At 39.8% G+C, this 6,798-nt stretch overlaps 1 protein-coding gene across 4 annotated transcripts in view; it reads left to right on the forward strand.

Annotated features, from left to right (window-relative positions):
- PDE6H (phosphodiesterase 6H) overlaps positions 1–6,798 on the forward strand; it is a 21,092-nt gene that overhangs the window by 5,337 nt on the left and 8,957 nt on the right. Inside the window, exons 1-2 of one of the 4 annotated variants that reach the window (XM_023750073.1) lie at positions 3,066–3,191; positions 3,309–3,543. The exons of 1 other annotated variant lie outside the window; for it this stretch is intronic. The gene's annotated coding sequence lies outside the window, so the exon portion shown is untranslated. Of the gene's footprint in view, positions 1–3,065; positions 3,192–3,308; positions 3,544–6,798 lie in introns of those variants that run through there. 2 more of the 4 variants (XM_023750074.1, XM_023750075.1) reach the window with 2 other exon arrangements.

Consider the following 6,798-nt stretch of genomic DNA (forward strand, 5'->3'; position numbering starts at 1 on the left):
GAGTGCCTTGACTGAATCCTGCCAGACTTTGAGTAAAATTCTTCTGCCTACACTCTTCCTTCTTCCCCTCCCCCTCCACCTCGTTCCTCTGGTGATATCTTTGCCTTGGGGAAGAAGAAGTATGGTCATGTGTTTGCAGGGGTTACTGACACCAACTTTACTTTTCATATAGATGACATACTAAACTGCATTATGCAAGTTTTCATAGCCTTGGCATAAAGGTTCATTTCTAAATACAAATCCCCTGTTGGGTGTGTAACTTGCAAATATTTTCTTCCAGTATGTAATTTGTCATTTTATTCTCTTATGAGTTTTTTAGATAGCAAAAGTTTTGAATTTCGATGAAGCCAAAAATATTCGCTTTTTCCTGTTACAAGTTGTACTCTCACTGGCAAATCTAAGACCTCTTTGGTTAGTTCAGGGCTCTGGAGATTTTCTCTTATTGTTTCTAAAAGGTTATAGTTTCACATTTTCCATAGAAGTCTGATACATTTTGAGCTAGTTCTTATGCAAGGTGTGAGATTTAGGTGTGGAGTTTTAGGTGCATGAGGTGTGAGATTTAGTTGTTCATTCTCCAGCTCCAGTTGTTGAACAGGCTGTCAGTGTCCCGTCAATTTATTTTATACCTTTGTCAAAAATTAACCGGGCACATTTGTGTGGGTCTATACCTAAGTTCTCTATTCTGTTTCATTGCTTGTGTGTCTATCCCTCTGTCAATACCACACTGTCCTGACTACTGTAGCTGTATAGAAAGCCTTAGTATTAGGAAGAGTGACTCCTTCCCACTATACTTTTTTCTTTTGGCTATTTCTACAGTTTCTGCTTCCATATAAATTTTAGAATAAACTTATCTTTGCAAAAACTGCTGAAATTTTTATAAGAAATTGCAATAAAGGAGAATTGGTATCTTTAGTATGTAGAGTCTTCTAATGAATAAACATGGTATAGCTCTCCAATTATTTAGGTCTTCTTTGATCTCTTTAATCATCTCTTTGTAGTTTTTAATCATAGAAATCCTGTACATGTTCTGTTAGATTTACACCTAAGTATTTTATTTTATTTAGAGCAATTATAAATGGCACTACTTTTATTATTGTTATTTTTAATTTAAAAAGGATATATTAGAATTTATTTACACATGAGAACAAATGTTTCCCCTTCAAACTTGTCATATGTGGAGGTTATTTGCCCATTTCAATAATCTTTTTCTTTCATTTTTTTAAAAACTGAGGTATAATTGACATTATAACATTATATGAATTTCAGGTATACAACATCATTAATGATTCAACATTTGCATATATTGCAAAATGATCACAATAAACCTAGTTACCATCTGTCACCATACATACAATTTTTTTTCTTGTTATGAAAACTTTTAAGTTATATTCTCATAACAACTTTCAAATGTGCAATACTGTAGAGTATTATTACAGTCTTTGTCTTGTTTTGGTGTCAAAAATGTCCATGTTGGTAAAATCGACCTCATGAGATGAGTTAGGAAATGCTACCTCCTCGCCCTCCTCTCTATGTTCTTGAAGAGAAGATTGTATTTTTAATTCATGTTATTTTTTCAAGATTCACAATTTGCTCTGGAGAACCCATTATCACAGTAGCATATGAAGGGGAAGGGGGGCCAGCCTTGTGCATTCTTTCTTCACATTAGTGCCTTCCCCTCTGGAGCCCACTGTGCTCTAGTTAGAGTTGGAAGCTCAGTTTAGGAGGTTCCAAATGTGGAGGAAATGTGACTTTGATGTGTATCTTTCCCCTCACTGGTATTTTAAGCAACACTAAAGAGAGATTAGAGATTAGCACTTGGGTAAGCAGCTTATAGGACAGCTAAAATTTTAATCACTTTTTAGTTACTTAGTACCTGCCTTTTAACTCTTTTCCTGTATATAACTAATAATACTTTCCCATCTGCCAGAAGGGATCAAAAACCAAGGATTATAGAGCTAAGGAATATAGATTTCTTTTTTTAAAAAAGCATTTATATTTAGTTTCAAATTTTACAAACAGTAAAATGCACTCTTCTGTGGTATACCATTCTTTGAGTTTTGACAAATGCATAGAGTTGTATATCAGCCACTACAATCAAGATACCAAATAGTTCCATCACCCTTCAAAAATCCCTTGTATTTTGTCAACCCCGGCCACCACTGATCTGTTCTCTAACCCTATAGTTTTGCCTTTTCCAAAGGTCATAAATGAAAACAGACAGCATAGAGACTTTTGATTGGATTCTTTCACTTAATAAAATCTGTTTAATATTCATCTATGTCATTATATCTATCAATTTATTTTTCTTCTTTTTTTTTCTTTTTTTGGATCAGCAAGTTTTCTGAGCAAGCTTATTTCTCATGTCTGTGAAATCTTTGTGTCCAGCACACCCAAAGTTTTACCAGAGAAGTTCCTTGGTGATTCATCACCTTGTTTAGAGCAATATGACCACATTACTTGGTTGATGAGATTAAAGATAGACAACTGACCAAAAGCCAGGCACCTACTAGCCAGCGACGAATGGTAGAAGAGCTCTAACAGAGGCAGTGTAAAGTGACTGCTGATTGGCCAGCCTACTCAAATCCTCTAAGTAGTGTCAGAATGAGCAGCCACTTGGAACTGGGAACAGTGGTTGCATTCCCTGAAGGTACAAGATGACCAGATCTTTAGAACTTCACAGAGCTTTGAGCAATGTTTCATTCTCCACAAAGCCCTGCTGAGGGTGGTTGAGTTCCTGCTTTCATACTTCCCCTTGTACCTCATACTTTTGCTCTTTCCACTATTCTTGGTTTCTAGATGTTCAAAAATTCCTTCTGTTATCATTTCCTTACTATTTCAAGAACTTTCTGTATCATTCACTTTAGGATAGTTTTTCAAATGAAATTCTTGACCTTTTCATACACTGGCTACCCCTCACTCTCCATGCTCCTAGATCTCCCTTGGAGGAACAAGAGTTATGACAAAGTACTGCCACCTCCACCCACCCCCCACCCCTCCACCCCCCAATGAGAATCACTGGGCTACAAATCCTGTTACAAATAAATGTGGTTTATGTCTCTCAGGAGTATCAGAACAGCAAAAAAATTGAGAATGCTGGCATGCTAAATCATTCATCTTACATATAAGGAGACTGAGACTCAAAGAAGTGGCAATATACCTTGGTACCTTATGAAAATGCAGATTCTGATGCAGTAAGTCTGGAGGAGGGTCTGATATCATGAATTTCTTACCAGTGCCCAGGTGGTGCCAATACTATTACACTTTGAATGTAACATTATTGTTGTTTCCACTGCCTTTATGAATTGCAGTCCTTCATTCTCAAAGGGATGAAGAATGTGTGAGGATTTGACAGGTAAGCATGTAAATATCCATATGCCTGGTGTGTAGAAAGAGCAGAGGAAGATGGGAATGGGAATGGAGACACATACGAGGACATGGAAGGACCCATCCAGAGACAAAACACTCTGCAGGCTCTGCCTTCAAAACTACCATAAATTTGCTAAGGACCAATGGGGAAAGTGTATATAAAACAACAACAACCCGGTAAGCTGTTTAGCTGCCCATGTAATCTTCTTGGGGCTGCACATTAAGAATCTTTTCCTGCCCAGGAAGGAGTAGTAACAATTTAGAGAAGGCACACTGCAGGTCACTGGCAAGGCATCAGAGTGGCCAGCAACACATGCTTCTTGGTCCATGTCTGCTTAGCTGTTGTAGAGTAGAAAGGTGTTCCCAGTCTTGGGCCTTGCTTCTAGCTCTACTATTAACTTGATATGCAGTCTTGAATAAGTCACTTAATTTCTGTATGACAAAATTTTCAGACATTAATGATACTGGCATATGGGCTAGGTCCCTTTAAAAACTACATAAAGTGATGTACAAATTAATATTAGTGGCTTAATGCAATTGAAGGACTGAAGCCAGGGTTCCACTGACCTGGATTATAACCTGAGCCTCACACTCTGAAGCCTTTGGGTATGAAGATGCAGCAATCAATTCTCCAATATGTGTCAACAGTGACGAGTTCCCAGCTATCACTTGGGCTCTTTCTCTGTCAAGTATTACTGAGTTTTATGTCATTTCTGCTTGGTGGTCCCGGCTCTCTGAGGAAATGCATACAATACCAATTAGGAAAAGATACTGTATATTTCTCAGTGTCACTGCTCACATGTTCAGTGTCTCTACTACAGTAGGGGGCACTGTGGTTCACTCTCTTCTTTTCAATAAAGTCTCATAAAATTATGTCATGGTGTGTGTGTGTGTGAGAGAGAGAGAGAGATATTATATACAAGGTGGGGCAAAAGTATTATGCAGAACATAGAGTTTATTCTTTTTTTTAAAAAAATATATTTTATTGATTTTTTACAGAGAGGAAGGGAGAAAGAGAGAGAGTTAGAAACATCAATGAGAGAGAAACATCGATCAGCTGCCTCCTGCACACCTCCCACTGGGGATGTGCCCACAACCCAGGTACATGCCCTTGACGGGAATCGAACCTGGGACCCTTCAGTCCGCAGGCCGACGCTCCATCCACTGAGCCAAACCAGTTAGGACGAGTTTACTCTTTTATTATTTATTAATTATTGTACTATTTTCCATACGAACCAGCATAAACCTACTTTTGCCCCACCTTGTACATGGGTGAGTGTGTGTCAGGAAAGGGAAGGCATGGAGAGGAGCAAGGACTAAAGGTGGGACTGGAGAAGGCCAAAAGATATTGAATCATAAATTGCAAATCCACTCTTGGATGTAACACTGTGTGTGTGTTTGTGAACTTGATACCTATTTATTGCTGAGAGAGAGTCCAAGTCAGTTTTGTAAGAGTAGCCAATGACCAGAGAACTCCTAAGCCTCTCCCCGTCTCACCCCATTTCTTTGCATCTGGGCTGGGGCTCTAATCCGATGAAGGTGGGATTAGATGGCATGAGGGTATTTCAGAGAGTAAATCAGGATGCAAAGGTCCTTTATTCATCTACTGTGGAGAAGGCAACTGGACAGCTTCTCGGAGCAACATCCAGCTCAACTTCTGGTAAGTGTAAGCATGGTGTACAATCAAAGGGCTTTGGGAGTGGGGTGGGGGTGGATAGGGCTCTAAAACAAAGAATGGAAGAAGAGAACACCCTGAACCCGTGGGCCTGGATTGGCCCTGGGAATGAAAACGGAAGAAAACATTACGGAAATGCACCCAAACTTCCTTATAATGCCATGTGATAAGCTAATAAAAGAAACTTGAGTATTTCAAGGTCCCTGCAAACCTTGATTACAAAATTTATTTAGAAGAAACCTGCCCTCCCCCCTTTTTTGTGTATGTGTGGCTCCATAGAAAACAGTTTTCTGGGAAAGGAGTGATCTGAGCACTAAATGACCACAGAGCAAACAGGTCTTGACTCCCAGGATGTGCTTGAAAACTTGGCTCAGGCACCCAGAGGCTGGAGAGAAGGAGCCAGAGCCATCACGGGAATGGCTGACCGCAGTGCAGTGTGGGTGGCTTACCCTGCTCCCTCTGAGGTCAAAGTGTTTGTGTGTTCCGATGTGAAGCAAGGTACTTGATGGATTTTTGTTTTTGTTTTTTCATGGTTTTGGTTGGGTTTCCTTGTTTCTCCAAATTATTTGATTCTCTCTGCTTCAGCGGGACCCTGGGTGACATTTATGGGCCCAATTCCCCTGGAGGAAACGGTACTCCTATACCTACTGCTCCCCTCCTCCCCCCTTACTCCATCAACAATGAAATTGCCTATCTGCCCATACCTTTGCTGAGGAAACTGGAAGTCTGGGGTGATAATAGCAGCATCAGAAAGGTCGACCCAAGAAGCTTCTGGAACTTGTTTTCCTTAGCTGGAATTTATGGAGGACCATCCTCTGTAGCTTCCTGCAGCTTCCTGCTGCCTTGGTCTAATCCCAGCTGCTTCCCTACAAAATTTTGCCTTGAAATATTACATCATTGCATTCACTTCTTTCTGCAGAAGAGTAGTTTTTAAGCTTCAAATGTGGGAGGGCTAACATTGCCTAAAAAAACAGGAATATATTCTGCTTCACAAAGGAATGGATTGTTTGATACTTTTAGAGGCAAAAATGTGAAATGTCCTCTTATTGTCAAAATCAAGTCTGATACTAGATTCAGGATTATTTAGCTCCAGGGATGCCCTTGGAATTCATAGGTAAGCATGGTCGGGATAAGTTTAGCCTTCCGTGATACCTGTGACAGGCAGGAGTGACTTCCCATATAGCAAATGGTCATATTTGTTCTGTCCCTCCCAAAGGTTCTACAGGGAGAGCTGGAGGGCAGATATCTGACAGAAACACTCTAGGGGTTGTGATTGTCCTAGGTACTTAAAAGAAATATTGTACATGAGGCACACACAATAAACACAATGACAATTATGATCCATAGTGCACATCCTTAGGGCTATGAAGATCCAGGGATTGCCCTAACCGGTTTGGCTCAGTGGATAGAGCATCGGCCTGCGGACTGAAAGGTCCCAGGTTCGATTCCGGTCAAGGGCATGTACCTAGGTTGCGGGCACATCCTCAGTAGGGGGTGTGCAGGAGGCAGCTAGTCGATGTTTCTCTCTCATCGATGTTTCTAACTCTCTATCCCTCTCCCTTCCTCTCTGTAAAAAATCAATAAAATATATATTAAAAAAAAAAGAAAAAAGAAAATTACTTTTTCTATTTTGATAGTTGACTTAGTAAATGCATAACATGCATAAGTTATTGAAGTATAATTTATGTACAACATTATATTTTAGTGGTTTTTACACTGCTACCTGCAATGTATGTGAATTCCAGATTCTCCACATT

This window comes from Myotis lucifugus, unplaced genomic scaffold, assembly GCF_000147115.1.
Source record: "Myotis lucifugus unplaced genomic scaffold, Myoluc2.0 scaffold_10, whole genome shotgun sequence".
Taxonomy (NCBI): Eukaryota; Metazoa; Chordata; class Mammalia; order Chiroptera; family Vespertilionidae; genus Myotis; species Myotis lucifugus.